Source organism: Canis lupus, chromosome X, assembly GCF_011100685.1.
Source record: "Canis lupus familiaris isolate Mischka breed German Shepherd chromosome X, alternate assembly UU_Cfam_GSD_1.0, whole genome shotgun sequence".
In the NCBI taxonomy this organism is placed as follows: Eukaryota; Metazoa; Chordata; class Mammalia; order Carnivora; family Canidae; genus Canis; species Canis lupus.
Genome location: NC_049260.1, coordinates 53561677 through 53581443, shown reverse-complemented (window position 1 = coordinate 53581443; position 19767 = coordinate 53561677).

Sequence of the window (19767 nt, the reverse complement as noted above, 5' to 3'; positions counted from 1 at the left end):
GGAGTATCTCTTCCACATATTGAGGTGTCCCTGGATCACTCTGGAAATTTGGTCACTTTCCATATTCTCAACTGAGCATGAAATAGCCCCTGTATTTTACAGAGAAGCTACAATGCCTGGCCTAAAGGAAATGCCACCAGGCCCAGGGAGAGGGAAAACTTGGCTTTCCCAGTGCCACTGCCTTCCTCTTCTCTTCCCCTCCTTCCCAACCCCTCTGTTCTCTCTCTTCCCAAACCCACCCTCTCCTCTTCCAACCCCTTCTCCTAGTACCACCTGCAAACTTGCCATGCTTCCTGGTCTCTTCTCCAGACTGCTTTCCTGGCTCCCTGCTGTCTCTTCTTCACCTTTCTAGATTCCTCCTCCCCTCACTTGGGCAGGCAGGGCTTTGAAATGCCTTGAGTGAGAGCCACAGAGTGTCCTAGGAGACTATTTCTTAAGCTAATAGGCTGCCCTATCAGGGATTGTTTCCTGAATCTCCAGCTAAATTGTCCTTTGCTCACTTTCAACCCATTAATCCTGCTGTTGACAGCAGAAGAGGCTCATTAAGTCATCATATCCATACACGCAAGTCTAGGCTTCTCTCAGCTCCCTCTGTGCATGCACGTGGCCTTTGCTCCTGCTTTCCAAGCTTCCCTTCTAGGTGGACATCCCCAGGGTCTCCCAACCCCTCCAGCCTCTCCCATCAAGTCTTCCTTCACACAGTCTGTCCCACACTGGCACACACACACACACACACACACACACACACGCTCACACTCCCCACATAGCACATACACCCTCATGGCCAAGCTCTCCATGTACTAATCATCATCATCATCATCATCATCATCATCATCATCATCAACAATTATCAGCTGTTGTGCACTCACCATGTGCAAGGTCATGTGCTAGTTTTGCTACATTAGCACATTTCATGCTTTGCATCCTTGTGAGTTTGGCATTGATAACCACCCGTGCTTTTAAAAAAAGATTCTATTTATTTATTTGAGAGAGAGAGAGTGCTCACATGCACAGGTGGGGGAGGGGGAGGGGGAAAGGGAGAAGCAGGGCTTAATCCCAGGACCCCAGGATCACAACCTGAGCCAAAGGCAGACACTTAACTGAGCCACCCAGGTGCTCCAACGTGCCCCCTTCCTCTGCTTTTTATAGGTGATGAAATGGGAACTTAGGTAAATTCAGGGACCAAGGTAACACCATGAGAAAGTAGGGAGCTGGGATTCAAATCCAGGTCAGTCAGAGCTTGTGCACTGAACTCTGTACTTTCCTGCTTACACCCACTCCCATGTACACATACACAGCAGCATGCCATGCACATTTGTGCCCACATACCAAACACATGTAGTACACATGCTCACAGAGTACACACTCCATACCCAAAGCACACACATTCTATATACTACACACAGAGAAGCACACACACACACACACACACACACACACACACGATACACAGAACACACTCCCAGGAAGAACACTTTTACTCAATCTAATCATTTGATAAGCACTGATTGAACATCTACTGTGCTTAGACACTATGGTGACCCAAGAGAGGAAGAAAATGAGAACATCTTGAGTGCCTACCATATGTCAAAGGGCGTCCATGGTCACAGAAATATGTGTCAGCCTTCAGATGCATGTGCACACAGTCACTCTAGCTAGAATCAGTCCTGGGCCTGTCACTTCTGGGGCTGTGAGACTGGAGAAGACATCAGAGACAGGAATAATATTTGATATAGGCACTGAGGGGAAGTGGAGAGGCTGGAGGTTTTGGAGTTCACTAAAATTAGGTCTTAAGACTTCCAGATTGCCCAAGTTGGGAGAAAGGACTTCAGAGGTATTCCCTCCTTGCCCCTACCAATGATTCATACTTGTTAACAGAGGAGGTAGAGACTGGGAAGTGGTGTGCCCTACCAGCCCTCATAGGCTCTGGAGTCCAAGCTTCCTCTCTGGCCTCCAGGGACTTTGGGTGAGCTTCTATGAGCTTTCCCACACTATCCCATAAGTTTTGGCCTGACTTAGCTCCACTTAGCTCCCCAATAAGGGAAATGGACAGGAAGTTAAAGATAACTAGGCAGTTTGAGAGGATTAAGGATAAGGGAGAGCAATATAATTATGTCATAGTTGCTATTGGACAGGAGAGCATGAAGTTACAAAGGAAATGTAAATGACCTAAACCAGCTCATTACAAGAACAAGGGCAAGGTCAGCAAGCAGATAAGAATCCTGAGTGTGAGACAGAAACATTAATCACCTAGCAAGCCAGCCACCACAGCACAGACTACTAGGATAATGGACCCAAGGACAGAAAGCCAGAGAGGGACACCAGCTGCAAAGCCCATGGACACTATTCCCTCCCTGTGTCAGAGGCGCTGCTAGATCAGCTTGCACAGAGCAGCTTCTTTGCCCCATGCAGGTCCATTAGGACCCTTCTCTGGCTTTCTGTCTTGGGTCCATTATCCTAGTAGGCTGTGCTCCTTCCATGTCCTGAAGGAAGAACTTTGAACCCAAGGACTCTAAGTACAGGGGATCCTTGGTCAATGTCATATACTAGAAAGTTCACTGGACTAGGCGTCAAGACACCTGGGTTCCAAGGCCCAATCCTGTACCATCCTAACCGTGTGGCCTCAGACAAGTCATTTCCCCTCTCTGGACTCACCCTCACATTTACAATGAATGAGCTTTTAGAAAATGAAATGAAATGAAATAATGAAATGAAATGAAATGAAATAATAACAGCTCACATTTATTGAACAATTCTTCTATGAACTAGCACAGAAGTTGGCAGACATTTTCTATAAGAGACCAGAGAGTACAGCCTTTGTTGCAACTACTCAACTCTGCTGTTAAATAGCACAAAAGTAGCCACAGACAATGGGTAAACAAATTAGCCTGGCTGAGTTCCAATTAAACTTTATCTACAAAGACAAGTAGACAGCCAAAGTGGTCTGCAGATTGTAGCTTGCTGACCCTTAAATGAAACAAGGGGCTACATACTTGTTACATTATCTCATTTGAAACACAAACAACCCTGGGAAGTAGATTCTACTATTATTATTCCCATTTGATGTATGGGGAAATTGAGGCTCATAGCATAGTGAAGTAACTTTTTTATTATTTTATTTTATTTTATTTTATTTTATTTTATTTTATTTTATTATTTTATTTTATTTCAGTAGTGAAGTAATTTGCCCAATGTTATATAGCTGGAAAATGACAGGCCCAGTATTTGAACCCAAGCAGTTTGGCTTCTAAACCAAAAAATGTTAAAAGTCTTAACTTTTGTGCTACATAGCTCCTGGGATAGGAACAATGGTAATTATTATAACAATGCTTATCATTGCTTGCATTTCCACAGGACCCTACACATTTACAGAAGAGCTATCAAAAACACCAGCCACTCTCCCTCAGGAGTCATGACCCACTGGTGTGTCACAAACAGTTGTACAGTGTGTTGAAAGTCATTTGGTGCTAATAATAGTTTAAAAAATGATTTACTGCTATTTTAATAAACTAGAGTTGACCCAATGTTATCCCTCTAATAATGTCCCTCTCACTCACTTGCATTCAGAGATGTTTCCTGGAAAGAGAGTGAAAGGGCTGGAGTTCCAGCCACCTTGCAAAGAATGCCTGGGGAGGATGGTGGTCAGAGGCACATAATCTGTCAATCACTGGGAGAGAAGCAGCAGAGAAGGTGAAGAACTGATGATATAGCCAGCCACCCTAGATTGGCATCAAGGCCTACGGAGTCAGAATAATTATTCCCATTGGAGAGCTTAAGAAGCTGAGGCTCACAGACATGTAGTGAGGTGCTTGAGGTCACACAGCTAGAATGTCAGACACAAGCTATTATGAATGGTAGGAGCCAAGTGTTGTGTTAGGTCAAAAGGCCAGGAGCCAGGCAGAATGGCATAAAAATTCTGCCCCTAGCACTTCATGTGTGACCAGAATATTTCTCCTTGGGCATCAGTTTCCAAATCTGTAAGATGGGGATATGGACAGCCACACACTTGACAGGACCTGTTGCTCGAGGATCAAATGAAATAATAAGGAATGTCTGGAGCTGCTGGGTCATTCAGCCTGAATAGGAGAAGACTCAGTAAAAAGAAAGGGGAAAGGAACTAACATTTGTGGGGCATCTACTATGTTCCAGGAAAGCTCCCAAAGCTATCTCAAAAAGTCTTCCTGGTAACTTGGAGGTAGGAATAGCTATCTCCCCTTTACAGATAAGGAAACTGAGACATCAGACCACCTAGCTAGAATGTTATATAGACCAAAATGGAAACCAGCCTTGTTGGTAAGTCCAGAGCACTCTGAGTATCGGCAGCCTTCAATTGTGCAGGTGGAGCGTCAAATGGGAAAGCAAAGGGGTTCATAGAGTCACAGATCTTTTTTGAGCACTGCTATGTGCCATGCATTGTTTCTAGGCACTGAGGATACAGGCAGGAACAAAACAAAGTTCTTACCCACATGGAGCCCAAACTCCAGAGAACAACTAAGCACACTTCGGGGGTTCCTTCCATTTTGTGGTGCCTTCCAAGTCTGCCATAATCTGAGGCCAAGTGTCTGCTCCCTTCCTCATTTTACTCCCTATAAACCCTTCCCAAAGCAAATAAAAAGGAGCACTGTCTACTCCAACCCCTCTCCCCAACAAACCATCATGTCCTGAGTGGTTGGCTGCCCAGCCACAAACAAAGGTATGCCTCCTCCTAGGGTGTGGGAACTCAGGACCCTGGTTTAGCCTAGACCTGACCCTGGTGAGTGTCCCTGGGAACAATGGTTCAGAGGCATCTCCCCCCAGGACTCCCACCAAGGATGGGAAGCAGGGCTTGGGACAGGCTGGCCTAGGTATTGTTTAGAAGGCACGTTTCCTAGATGAATTGGCAGTCAGAACCCCCAGGGTACTGGAGTGAGCCCAGGAAGGCCTGAATCTTTCCTCCTCTCCTCCAGAACAAAGCCACTATTTCTGCTCCCATGTTCCTTCCTTTGGAGGAAGCTGCACGCCTGTAGAGCTGAGCTCTATTTCCTCTGGCCCAGGACAGTACATGTAGGCTCATAGAGGTCTACATGGCCATACAGGTGTTGCTGCCCTGAGCCAAGAGGTTGAGAGGCTTAGACTCAGCCACAGCACTAACACCTTCTCACACATGCTGGAGGCTGGTAAGCCCCAGGCAGTGGGGCAGTAGGATGCCTTGAACTCTGGCCGTGGGCAGCTTGCAGGGAGCACAGCCCTCTGATAGTCAACCCAGGAAGCTTGCAGCCCGTGACTCCACACACAACAGCTAGGTTAGGCAGCTGCTAGCTAGACAGGTCTCAGATGGCCGGCCAGGCAGGCGATCCACCAACTTGCCCACCAGTGGCCAGGTAAGCAGCCTGCTCTTCACTCATGCTAGTCCTGAGTAGGGGGTATGGGCATAAGCCCAAGGTGGACACTGGGGTTGGGGGGAAGTGGACACCAAAGTATCCAGGCAACCAAGAGAAAGCACTAAACCCTCAGCAATGCAAAGAACTCACCCTCCACCCCCTGGCCCACCCCATCCTGTGCCTTTGATCATAGACACAGGCCAGCTCTGGCCCTGCCCTCCACATATCCACATTTCTTCTGCCCTCCCCCCAACCCCAGCACATCTTAGAAGAGTACTGGGCCTTTGGGCCTCACCTCTGCGTGAACTTCCTCTTTGAACACCACACCAGCCCCAGGGAAGGAAAGAGGTTGGGAGGGGAGAGAGGGAAGGAGAAATCCTCCCCAAGAAATTCCCCCTGAGGCTGAGAAAATTCAAGTCTCTTGCTGAAGGTCCTCTAGCAAAATATGCAACCACCATTCTGAGCCCTGACCTTCCTTCCATGGGCTGAGGCCTCAAGGAATCCCAGAGTGTCAAATGGAAAGGACTGGGCAATGTGCCCTTGGATGACAGAAAAGCAGAAAGCCACCTGTTTCTTTGTCTCCATCCTAGCCATGCAGATAAATATAACACCCCTCCTGTTACAGTTCCTGTTTACAGAGCATTTTCCATGTATTCCTTCATTCAATCCTCTTAACAACCCTGGCAGGAGAGTTGTTTCTCCATTGTACAGATGGGTACACTGAGTCTCAAAGTGACCTTCTTGCCCAAGGTCACTCAGTTAAAAAGAGGTGGCACAAGGATTTTATGTCAGGCCCGTGATCTCTGGAACCCCTGGATGACTGACCTTCCATCTGAAATGGCTAACTCTAAGGTTTTAAGGAAGACTGCCTGGCTTGCAACTTAGTAGGTATCTGAGGCCCCTTGGTTCCTAGGTACTATCATGTTGGAGTACTGATGCTAGCCTGCCAGGCCTCCTGGCAATCCCCAGCCCTGATGCCTTACCTGCAGTACCCACAGCCCCGTGGATGCTGCCTGGTTGGCATGAGGAGCAGGGGCCTGGGTCCATCTCCCCAGTATGCTGTCTCCTAGAGTGAAGCTGCCCATCAGCAAGTCTCCCTGCTCAGCCTATAGCACGGATCAGGGACTGGGGGTGGGGTGGTGCTGGGGAAGGAAGCCTGAGTCATCCCCAGGCCAGGAAGCACAATGTTTGGCAGGATTCCTGGGCCCAGCTAAGGAAGGAGCAGGAGCATTGAGTTACAGTGGCTGGCTAGGGCAAGGATGAAGCAGTGGGGAAAGGGGTGTGTGTAAGTCCATGGAGATGGGAGACTCACAGCAAAACTGAGGTTCGCTGGTTCCAGTGAGGAGGAAGGAGCCAGAGAGCATTGAGGGGTACCTGGTGGGGTAGGGACACAGGCCAGGGGACCTTCGTTCTGTCCAGTCCTCCATCCCAAGCTAGGCCCCCCAGCCAGGGCTCTCTCTCCCTACAGAGCTGTGTGACAGCTGAGTTAGGTCCAGAGAAGGGATCCTCCTCTACCCCACAGGGGGAGGCTGCCACCTCCCGCCACCTCCCTCTGCCACCTCCCTCCACCTCTTCCTGTCATGTCCTTGGCTACCAGTGTTTCAAAATACACTGGATCTTGGCTGGCTGTTTACTTAGGAGTCAAAAACATCAAGTTTTAAATTTAAATTAATTCCCACAGCTTTAGCTCATGCTTCTCAGCAGACTGGCCTAATCCAAGCAGCTCCTTGAGAGTTGACAGCTTACTCAATATGTCTTCTGGGGTGACCATCATATACCTCCAGGTCAACTCTAAATTTATCTCTCTCTACCAGCAAAATAAAATCCATCCTCTGCCTCAGTAATATCACCATCCATCCATTTGAGCATCATTCTTGACATTGACATGTCTCTCTCCCTTCCTTCCTTCCTTCCTTCCTTCCTTCCTTCCTTCCTTCCTTCCTTCCTGCCTGCCTGCCTTCCTGCTTTCCTGCCTTCCTTCCTTCCATATGTATTGAACATGTGCCAACTTTGTGCATTGAGGTGGGTGATAGTGGTGAACAAGTCAGTCATGATCCCTGCCCTCCCACAGCTTACAGAAAATTGCCATCCAGGTTGCTAAGGGCCAAGATAGGAGCAGTTCCAAGGGGCCAAGGGAGCCTACAAGAGGCATGGGGATCATGGAGGACCTCCCAGAAAGCTGATGCCTAAATGGTGACTAGGGCCCACAGGGGCCTATGTTCAGACCATTCCACTGGCCCCTAGATGATTATTTGTCTTTAGGTCTTGTGCCTTTCCATCCTCCAATCCAGCCTCCAACCATGAGGGGGAAGAACTGTTCCAAATGTCAAAGGTGATCATATCACTTAACCCTGCTTCAAGTATATCCACAGCTCCCCACAGCTCTCAGGATAAAGTCAGGTTTCTCATATGGGTGGACACACAGGCCTTCCCATTCCAAGAACTTCCTGCTGAGGGCCTCAGTTCTATCTCTGGCCTATGCATACCATGTATTTTATCCACAAGGCCCAGTGCCACGTATCCCAGACTCGGCACCCCTCCTGGCATTTGCCTCCACTGTGTCTTCCCACTTGATTCCTCTTTTCTGTCTTCTGCAATTTCTCCTTCATGCTTCAGGGTTGGCTCCAAAGTCCCTTGCCTGTCACTTCCCAACCCCCTGTCTCTCGCCCCCACCAAAGTAGGGCAGTTATCCGCTTGCTCCTGCTCCAGTGTTCTTGGGAGCCTTATCTGTCATTTTTGGATAGCCTATGCCAGGGTTCACTTTGTGAAGTAGTAATCTGCTGCTCAGCTTCATTCTGTTTGTGCTTCTTCTCTGTCCCTCTGGCAGCAGCTTGCCAGCCTAGACCCCAGGAATCTTACTGTCAGAGCCTGGCTGAACTGTGGCCTCTCCAATCTTGAATTCCAGCAGCCTCAAAACTGCAGAAGTCTTCTGGTCAGAGAGTCCCATGGAAGCCTGGCCCTATTCTTTTAGGCCTCTTCTCCTTTCAGTACTTGGTGGCTAAGCTGTCTTGACTAGAATTGCCTAGAAAGGGATCAGGACTTGCCTAGCCCTGGAGAAGAGTGGAAGCTGCAGAGGGGCTCTCCCTGGAGAGGAAGGCCTTCAGTCTGGGAGGGATACACAACTCCACCCTGGGGAGAGGATGGGGGAGTCAGACTGGGTTTGCCCCTGTAGAGGCACTGTTTTAGAGGGAGAGGAAAACTTTCTCCCATGGTGGAGATACCCACCTTCCCTTGCCCATCCAGTACCTTCCTTTCCCGGGCTGGGGAGCCTGCTCAGGCCCAGGGGCTGATTGAATTTAGGAGGTGCCAGTAGCTTCACACACATCCCCCAAGCTAATGCCAAATAAGGGAGGTAGGAGCTTTTGTTCCTCCTCCCCAACATCCACACTGCTGAGCCCCTCTCTCCACATCAGGTTGGGGCCTCTGGGTTGCTTTCAGGAAGGGGGTGCTTCTCTCTACAGCTCAGCTTGGAAGGGGAGAAGGGAGAGAGATGGCTTGATATGGATTTTTGTGGTTGGAGGTGATTGGAATCCTAGCTGTACTCCCCAGCCCCTCCCCTCTTCTCCACCAGCACCCCTCCTCCTTCAGAGATGGGCAGGGAGGGAAGTGGGATAAGAGGGCTCTGCTGGCCCCTCAGTGCTCAGAGATATCCCATGAGAGCAGGAGTTGGATTTTCTCAAATGACTAGCTGGCCTTAGAGCCTGGCAGTGGGACCAAATGTTTGAGGCAATGACTGTTATAGGTGATTTGGGGCTGTATGCAGGTCCATCTTTGGAAACTTTTCCCAGAAAGTAGGCTCAAGCCTGGAGCTTCTCAGTGTTGGCTTCACATTAGAATCACCTGGGGGAGATTCTAAAAATGCTGATGTCTGGGTCCTAGCTCAGAGGTTCTGTTCTAATTGATCCAGGCTGAAGCCCAAGCAATGCCCATTTCTGATGGAGATTCAGGGCTGAAAACCCTTGTTTTTGAGCAGAATTTCTCAACTTGGGCACTATTGGCATTTTCAGCCAGATAATTTTTGTTGTATGGGGCTGTCCTATGCATTTGTAGAATGTTTACCAGCATCCCTGGACTGTACCCACTAGGTGCCACTAGTGGCTACATCTCTCCAGCCTCTCATATGTAACAACCAGGAATGTCTCCAGGCATTGCTAGATATCCCCTGGGGGAGGGCAGCTAAGTTGTCCCTGATTGAGGTCCACTGCTCTAATGTCAGGGACAGTCTTAAGGTAGAGGTGCACATCTCTGATGTAGGCAGAGCCCCCTCAGGGCAGCTCAAGGGCCCTGCTGTCCTTCCCTGAGCCCTTTAGGTGGCCCACAGCAACAGCTTCTCTGTCTTCTGGACCTGGTCTTACTCTGCGGAAGGCTGGAAATACACAGGGAATCAGACCTCATTCTTGTTCCCTGGGGACTCAGATTGAGAAACCACAAGTCTGAGCCCATTGGGGGCTGTAGGGACCCTGGGTGGGCTGCTGCAGATTTACCCTGTGATCATATGCACTGTAAGCAACACTTCACAAATGTTTCTAGACTACCTGCCAACCACTAACCATTGTGTTGGGTGATGAGGACCCAGCAATGAGCCAGGAGAACACTACCCTTGTCCTTGTGGGGCAGATGATCTAGAGCAGGGGTCAGCAACCTTTTCTGTAAAAGGTCCCATAGTAATTATTTGGGGCTTTGTGGTCTGCCACAACTATTAAACTCTGCCATTGTAGTATAAAAGCAGCCATAGACCATATATAAGAGAAATAAGCATGGCTGTGAGCCAATAAAACTTTATTTACAAACACAGGTGGTAGATCAGACTTTGCCTGGGGACTTTAAGGTTGCCAGCCCCTGGTCTAGAGGGAGAAATGAATAAATACCCAAGTATTTACAATCCGGGATGAACCGTGCTGTGATACAGGAGATCTGCAGGGCAGTAGGGGGGTGGTCATGGAAGGGGATCCAAGCTCATAGGAGGGGGTGTCTAACCCAGACTTGAGGGGAAGAGAAGTCAGGAAACTTCTTGAAGGTGGTACCTGAGCTGAATCCTAAAGGACACATACAGAGGGATGGATAACCTGAGACCTGAAGGTGGAGAAGGAGTTGGTCAGATGAAGGGTGAAAGGACAGCTGTTCAGGCGGAAGCAGCAGCCTGATACCTGAGCCTGCTCAGGAGCAGAAGATGGACTAGCGCGATCAATATGACGGGGGCAGAGGGAAACAAGGTGAGACCCTTTAGGCACTTCAATTTTATTCTCTGTCCTGGGGATTTCTGAGCATGGCAGTAACATAATCTGATTTGTGTTTTGAAACCTTCCTTCTCCTCCCCTTGTGGTGAATGGGATGGCAGACCCAGGGGCAGAGTGGAAGCCAGAAGGCAGGGAGGAGGCAACCACAGGCTAAAGCTGGTGAGTTCTAGACCAAGATGGAAACCATGGAGCTGGAGAGAGAGAAATAAGGGAATTCGGCCTTGGTGGCTGGTTGGATGTGACAGGGGTAGGGAGACAAAGGTATTGGAGGATGTCTCCAAGATTCTGGTGGGGATGTAGTGATGCCATCCACTGAGATAGGGGACACAGATACAAGGGCAGGTTTGGAGAGGATGGCACCTGATGGATTTAGTTGTGATGGGTTGAATTTGAGGCAGGTAGGGGACATCCTAATATCAATGACCTGGAGGTAATTAGAAATATTGTCCTTAAGGTCTCATCATAGATGAGTTCCCCTAGTGAGAGAAAGGAGGAGAGCAGAAGAGAAGGGAAAGGCAAGGGGGAGAGGGAGGATCTAAAGCCTTGAGACCTCCAACAGGAAAGAAACTGTGAACTCGTGGCCAAAGGGTTGGAGAGAAAAGCAGGAAAGTAGGAAGGTATTGGAGCCCCTTCTACACCCTGGTCCTCTTAGGTCCCTTCACTGAGAGGGTTTGCCTCAATGATCTCCAAGTTCTCTCTTGTTCTGTGAGCACAGCAACTAGAGACATAAGGCAAGAGTGAAGCAAAGCCCTCTGAGAACACAGGAAGTCCTTCAGCTTTCAGCAATCAGAAAAGGCATCAGAGCTTTGAAGAATAAGGAGGATTTTCACAGGCCCAGGAGGAGATATGGGTGTGGGAAAATGGGAGAAGTAGGGCAGGGCAGAGCACAGTGGACATTCTAGGCCAGAAGAGCCTTTGAGGAGAACCACAGAGGCAGGAAGATGCAGGGAGTATTGTGGAAGTCATGAGCAGTCAGTCTGTCACAGCTGGGGCCTGGGATGCTGGGAATGTGATGGGGGAGGTAGGGTGATGAGGAATAAGATTAAAAGGACAGTGGGTCTGGCAGGTTTGAATCCTGTGTCAATCCCATAGTTGTGTGACCTTGAACAAGTCGCTAAACAGAGGCTCAGTTTCCTCATCTGCACCAATGCCTGCCTTCTGCTTTAGGAAAGGGATGGAAGAAGAGCCTTTTAGTTAGTGGAGCTGGTGTGTCATCAGCCTCTGGCTATGTTTCTAGAAAGATCCTAGAGTTGAGGAATGCCGAAAATACCCAGGCAGAAGCTAGAGCTGGGCACGGAGTCACTTATAGGGACTCTAGCTTCTCCCCCTGTCACCCCTTCCTATCACCTATGACAACTAGGTTTCCCAGCAAAAGGGAAGAAAAGACAAAAGAGACTCTGGACTGGGCTTAGGACATACCTGACAGATATCCCCCCACCAAAGCAGTTCCTGTTTCTACCTTTGCCAGCCACCATCTGCCTCAGATGGGTAGCCTTAGAGAGAGGAGATGGCAAGAGGGGCCTTCCCTTTCCTAGGCATGTACCCTGGCCCTAATCTGGATTTTTACAACATCTCCACTTCTCAGCTGAAAAAAAAATGGCCAGGGAGCCAGGAAGCAGCAGAACCAGGACTGTCTGACTCCCAAATCCATGCTTGCCCTTGCCACTCTAGCACCTGCAGAAATTGGCTCTGGAAATATCCCATCCACAGCTGTGTGTCTGGAGAAGTCTCTGCTGGCTCCCTTTGCTCATGGGTTTCTTCATGACCCTCCCTCTCCTTTCCTTCATTTGCTCTGTTCTTAAAAAAAAAAAAGATTTTATTTATTTATTCATGAGAGACACAGAGAGAGAGGCAGAGACATAGGGAGAGGGAGAAGCAGGCTCCATGCAGGGAGCCCGATGCAGGACTCGATCCTGGCACTCCAGGATCATGCCCTGAGCCAAAGGCAGATGCCTAACCACTGAGCCACCCAGGCTCCCAATCTGTCCTGTTCTTCTCTAGTACACAATCCCTCCAGCCAGCCTTGAAGCCATTGCCCACTCCACTGGGACCCTGACAGATGATGGTAGAATAATTAAAGTGTCCTTTCCCTGTCTTGAGCTCTGGCAGGGCTGACTTCCCTTGTGGTGACTGGGGCTGATGACAGCTGACTGGCAGGAGAACACACACACACACACACACACACACACACACAAAGGCCACATCAGGGTGGGCATGCCCAGGATACCCCAGCTGCCTGCCTGCCAGGGCAGCTGCCTCCCCCTCTTCACGCAGACAGCTGGGAATACCACTGTCAAGTGATAGCCACTGTTCTCTTCCTCATCAGCCAGCCAAGAACACCCTTGCTGACTGATGGGGCATATTTCATATTGCTTCAGGTGGATCTCCAGGTCACCTCTGCTAATGGATAGGATACAGCTGCCGTCTCCTGCCTCTGGTAGATACCAGGGGGTACCTCCAGCAGCCACACACAGATTTATACAACATAGTCAAGTTGTACACGGAACTATGAGAAACAGGCAGGGCTCTCTGGAGCCCTTGGGGGCTGCAGATAAAGATATCAGCCTCCTTGAGGCGTGGGCACTGATGAACAGCAGCAGCACCCAGACAACATGCTGGGCCCTCACTGTGGGCCAATGTAGCTGGTGCAGAGGTGGGAGGAGGTTCCCTGAATGTATGTGGATGATCTGGGCCCTTCCATGGCCCAGCCCACTCTTCTAATTTGGGTTGCATCCCCACGTGCACCTGGATCTCAGCTACCTCAACACACAATTTATGATGCCAGCTCTGGAAAAGGTCCTGGGCTGGGCCCTTGGGTACCAGAAAGGAATCAGAAAAGCCCTCTGCCCTCGCAGAGCTCACAGGCTAGAGGAGACCCTATAGGTGCTAAATCCAATGGAAACTTAGATTCAACTGCAATAACTGTTGCTTGTAAAAGGAGCCAGGGGATGTTTGGGTCTTGTGCAGGCTTACCAAGACCCCGCCTGGGGGACTGTGTCCAGTTACAGGCTCCAAACATGAAGGAGTCACAGATCAGACTTTATGAGAATAGTTAGAGATGAAGGGGGTATTTGGTCTGGAGAAAAGTAGACTCAGGGAACTTGAACTTCAGACCTCTGAGTATCTGTCACAGAGAAGATGAAGTATGTGGCTGCAGGAGACAAAGCTAGGAGCTATTGATGGGAGCCAGGGAGATCAACTTCAAATGAAACATCTAGCAGGTATCTATGCCGAGATCAAACAGGATGCCATTTGAGGAAGTGGGCTTCCCATCCCTGGAGGTATGCAAGCAGAGTTTGGACTATGGTTGTGCAGCAATGCTGCAGAAGGGATCAAGCTCAGGGTGTGGGCTGGGACTAGATAGCTGCTAAGGGTACATTCAACCTTGAGAGTCCATGGCTCTGGGATTTTAATCCAACCTCTTTATGCTACAGGTGAGATTGAGGCAGGGTCACGTTCGAGGTCACATGGAGAGTGGTACTCAGAGGACTAGACTTAGGATTCCTCATTCCTCCTCTTGGATTGCCCCACTCCTCAGACTGCCTCAGTCAGAACAAGCCTCCTCGGGCTCCCCTCATCCACCCCACATCCAGGGTGGCCTGATACCCCATAGTCTTCTTTCCCAGCTCCAGCCTGGACTCAGCTGATGGATGAGCTGCTCATTACATGGCCTGTGGCTCCAGCCCTGGCTCCACAGATGGACAGTCTCAGGCCTGCTAGGTAAAAGGAAATCTACATCTGACCTGTAGCTAAATGTTAGAGCAAAAGAGAGTGGGGAAATGGGACATCTGGGGCCTGGAGGGGGACTGGAACCTGAGGCCAGGCTGGGACGTGCTGACTTCACAAACCCTGCAGTACCTAGGTGTCCAATATACTGCTCTTGAGTGAGGCAGCGAGCTTCTGGATGAGGAGCTCCAGAAAGTCCAACGAGGAACACTAAGGGCCCCATAGGCCCCAGAAGAAATCCCCAAAGACATGGGAAAAAGTCCTCATTCGTTACAGGCCTCCCTAGATCTCTCCATGGACACCTACCAGGCCTTTCCTCCCTGGAGAGAACTGCACAATCTAGCCCTTTCCCTCTGTCCTCATCCTGCCAAACACAGAGGACTTCTGTACTACCCATCAGGACATAGCAAGGCAACTTGCTAAACTGGCTAATTATTTCTGCAGAGGAGATTCTTCTTGTTGTCATTAAGAATGGTACGAAAAATAAATAATCTATGGGGACTACACCAAAATAAAAAGCTTCTGCACAGCAAAGGCAACCATCCACGAAACAAAATTAGGCAACCTAGTGGATGGGAGAAGATATTTGCAAATGACATATCTGATAAGGGGTTAACATCCAAAATATATTTTAAAAAACGGATGCAACTCAACATCCACAAAACTCCCCACAAGTAATCCAGTTAAAATGGGCAGAGGACATGAATAGACATTTTTCCAAAGAAGACATCAGATGGCCAACAGACACGTGAAAAGATGCTCAACACCACTCATCATTAGGGAAGTACAAATCAAAACAACAATGAGATACCACCTTCCACCTATTAGAATGGCTAAAATCAAAAAGACAAGAAATAACGAGTGTTGGAGAGGATATGGAGAAAAAGGAACCCTTGTACATTGTGTAAATGTAAACGTAAACTGGTGCAACCACGGTGGAAAAAAGTATGGAGGTTCCTCAAAAAATTAAAAATAGAACTACCCTATGACATAGTAATTTCACTGCTGGGTATTTACCCAAAGAAAATGAGAACACTAATTTGAAAATATGCATGCACTCTTATGTTTGTAGCAGCATTATTTACAATAGCCAAGATATGGAAGCAACCCAAGTGTCTATTGATAGAGAAATGGACAAAAAGTGGTATATAGACAACGGAATATTACTTAGTCATAAAAAAGAACAAGATTTTTGCCATTTGCAACATCACGGCTGGACCTAGAGGGTATTATGCTAAGTGAAATAAGTCAGACAGAGAAAGATAAATGCCATATGATTTTACTTGTATGTGGAATCTATAAAATGAAAGAATTAAAAACAGACTTTTAAATACAGAGAACAAACTGGCAGTTGCCAGAGGGGAGGTGTGGGGGGGATGGGCAAAATAGATAAAGGGGATGAAGAGGTATAAACTTCTAGCTACAAAATAAATAAGGCACAGAGATGAAAAGTACAGCAGAGGGAGTATAGTCAATAATATTGGAATAACATTGTATGGAGACAGATGGTCAGTACACTTATCATGATGAGCACTGAGTAACATATAGGATTGTTGAATCCCTGTGTTGCACACCTGAAACTAATAAAACATTGTATGTCAATTATACTGCAATGGAAAAAAAGAATGGTGCTCAAAAAATATATTCATGTATGCAATCCTTCACATTTCACAAATTATAAAATGGAGGTTTGGGGGTTTGCTAAGTAGAAAAGACTTGGCCAAAGTGAGCCAGTAACAGGATAGAACACTGGCCTCTGATCTCCAGTTCCAGGGGTATTTTCTCACTGTCCCTCAACACATTCAGGTTGACGAACTCCCTTCTGTTATCTCCTGGGTGCTTTTTGTAATTAGTGATGAGGTAAGCACGATTACCTTCATTTTAAGAGAAAGGAAACTGATGCAAGAGACTCTCAGTGACTTTCCAGCTAACTTTCTTTAACAATCAATAATGTAACGTGTTAATGTGGGGCGGCAATACTAGGGAGAGTAACTTAGAAGAGTGAACTTAATGGTGAAATTTCGGGCACCATTTCAGGCCTATGATGAGGATATGTAGAGTAGTCATTTCAAAACACCACTCTATGGGTAAATGCCTGAGAATCATCTGAGGAATTAACAAATATATGTGTTTGTGACTATGTATGTATTCTTGGGCTCCATTCCTTTTTTTTTTTTTTTTTTTTTGAGTAGGCTCCATGCCCAGTGCAGAGCCCAACATGGGGCTTGAACGCATGCCCCTGAGATAAAGACCTGAGCTGGGAATAAGAGTCAGATGCTTAACCAATAGAGCCCTTTTGGGCTCTATTCTAATGATTCCAATGCTATAGCCATTAAGGAGGCTCAAGAATCTGTATTTTTAACAAGCACCTCAGGAGCATCTGCAGTATAACCTGGTTTGGAAGCAACTGCTTTAAGACAGCCTTAGATTCTAAAGGCAGGGCTGTTCTTGGAAGGAAGTCTTTGGAGGACACATGTTTGCACAGGATTAAACCCCACTTCTGGTGCTAATATGAGACAAAAAATGTGTGTGGATAGTGGGTCACTCACAGCCACTTGCCACCATTTCCTCTTTTCTATCAGAAGCAGCATGTGGATGGCTGGGCTTTGGGGGTTGAATCTTGGTTAGTCTAAGCATATTTGACTCATGTGGAAAGCTTTTAAAAAATACTGTTAATTAGGCCCCACCTCCAGAGATTAAATTGGTCTGGGCACTGGTATTTTTTTTTAAGATTTTATTTATTTATTCATGAGATTGAGAGAGAGAGAGAGATAGATGCAGAGACACAGGCAGAGGGAGAAGCAGGCTCCATGCAGGGAGCCTGACGTGGGACTCGATTCTAGGTCTCAAGGATCACGCCCTGGGCTGAAGGCTGCACTAAACCGCTGAGCCACCCAGCTGCCTGCACTGGTATTTTTAAAAGCACCCCAGGAAAATCTTGTTGACAATACTTCCCAAGTCATTCATGATAGTTCCAACCTCTTTGCCATGGTTTTGAGCTCAGCTTGGGCATGTGACACAATTCTGACCAATGAGAAACATGAGCAGAAAGCTGTTGGACTCTGGGGAAGGCTGCCTTGTTTTTGAAAGGGGACATAACAGACATGAGGCAAGATTGCTACTTCTTTTGGTCTTTGGATTTTATTGAATTAGAGTGTGACACTCAAAGCTCCTGCAGCCACCTTTATGACTATGAGGGGACAGATCTTAGGACAAAAGCCAAGATTAAGAATGGTAGAGCAGAAAGATGGAAAGAACCAGAGTTCTTGATGCTGAATGAACCAACCATTGAGGCACTCTTCTTCAGGTGGGATAATGTGAAGGCTTATCATGAAGGCATTTTCAGCATTTCTTTTGTTACTTGCAGCCAACTGCTATCCCTATTTAATGAAAGAGGACACCGAAGATCAGGGGGCTAAGTTAGTCACAGAGCTAGTTAGTGGCAGAGTTGAGAGAAAGGCTATACCCTCTACCACCATCAAATACACACACACACACACACACACACACACACACACACACACAGAGGCCCTCAATCCTAAGGTGGTCTAGTATAGTGGAAAAATCATTCAACTATGAGAGCAGGCCTGGGTTGGAGAGATGGGGATAGAGGCCACTCAGTGATGATTATCAGGTCAAGCATCCTGTGGGTGTCCCCTGCCTCCCAGCAGGGGGATGGCAGCTGGTGCCTGCTCTGGCTCCATCAGCCATTAATTAAAAATTTGACAAGAAGATTAATACACAGGGGACAGTTTTAATTAGAAATTCCTGGAATGTTAGCACAGCCCCAAGAGACCAGGTTTGCCAGTTTCCTTATTGTATAGATGGAGAAACTGAGGCCCAGAGACAGGGAGGGATTGGCCTAAGGTTCCTGAGGGAGTCTGTGGCTCAGGAATCCAGGTGCCCTGTGTGACGCCCTGGCCAAGCCTCTTTTTTCCTGCCCTGGGATGTCTCACATATGGGACAGCTTTAATTAACTTATTATCCCATTCAATTTGTCACCGATTCCCAGGGCCCCAGCAAAGCCCTACAACTAAAGTTCCCTTTCGTGCAAACTCTGACTGGTCCCAGGGGATTGATGGGATAAGAGCAACCATTGAGGACACCAGGGCAGCTGAGTTTTACCACTTACTTCCCAGGGTTTGGGCCACCTAGGGCTCTGCGCCTGGGAATGATCAGCCCTGGGACATTTTGCCCTTTCTTTTTTCACAGAGGGGTGGGAATATCACTAATCTGTCATCCAAGCCCTCAATTTGCCAAGTGCTCTCCATTTTCTCAATTGATACTCCTCTTGACCCTGAACGTTAACTTTTTACACCCTTTAGGAGTCCTCCTATTAACTTCTTAGACCAAACATGTTTCTTTTTTTTTAAGATTTTATTTATTCATGAGAGACACAGAGGCAGAGACACAGGCAGAGGGAGAAGCAGGGTCCATGCAGGGAGCCCAACGTGATCCCCTATCCCGGGTCCCCAGGATTAGGCCCTGGGCTGAAGGCAGAGCTAAACTGCTGAGCCACCCGGGCTTCCCCAAACATGTTTCTTATAAGAAAATTCATAGAGTGTCTAAGTGTGCATGGCAAAAGGTGAGGTTCTCCACGTCTTTCACCTCTCTCCCCAGCAGAACCACTACTAGCAGTTCGCCATCTCTATCTAGATGTCCCCCTTCACACATATACACAGGTATATGTGCACACACACAGACGTATATTGCATTTCCTCGCGTTGTCACAATCTACCCAAACTGTAAGGAAGCTCCAGGGTGCAGGAGGGAGCAGAAGAAGAAAGGCTGGGTGGGAGCTTCTGCGGGCACCCAGTCAGGACCCTCAGTGAGCCCATATGGTGTCCTGTGCCAATTTGAAACAAGGTGCCCCTCTGGGCAGACAATTTAGAGAGGAGTGCCCCTTCCTGAGGACAGATGCTCCTTCACACCAGGGTACACACCTTGGCAGGAGGAGCAGGAGCAGTACTCCAGGTCCCACTGGTCTTTTGGCAGGGCAGTGGCTCTACCTTCAAGTCCCAAATGTCCTCCATCTCTGTCCGCTTCTGTCCATGACCATTGTCACTGCCCCAAGTCAGAATCCTCCCTTCCTGGGATTCCAGCCACCTCATCCTTCTCCCTGGTGTCCCTGCCTCTCATCTGTCCCTCCAAGTCCCATCCTTCTCGCCTCTGGACAGATTATTCTCATAGGCAAAAGCAGATTATGTCCCTCCGAGGCTAAGCCCCTCAATTACTTCCTCTTGCCTCAGGATCAAGGCCACGTTCCTTAAGGATGGCGCTTAAAAAATTTCACAAATTGGCTCAGCATAGGGGTCCTGCACCAGCTGGCTTGGGTGTGAATCCTAGTTCTGCCACTTACTAGCTGATGACCTTGAGGATTCCATTTATCTCCCCGTGCCTCAATTTCCTTATCTGGAAAATGGAGATGACAGTGATAATAACCA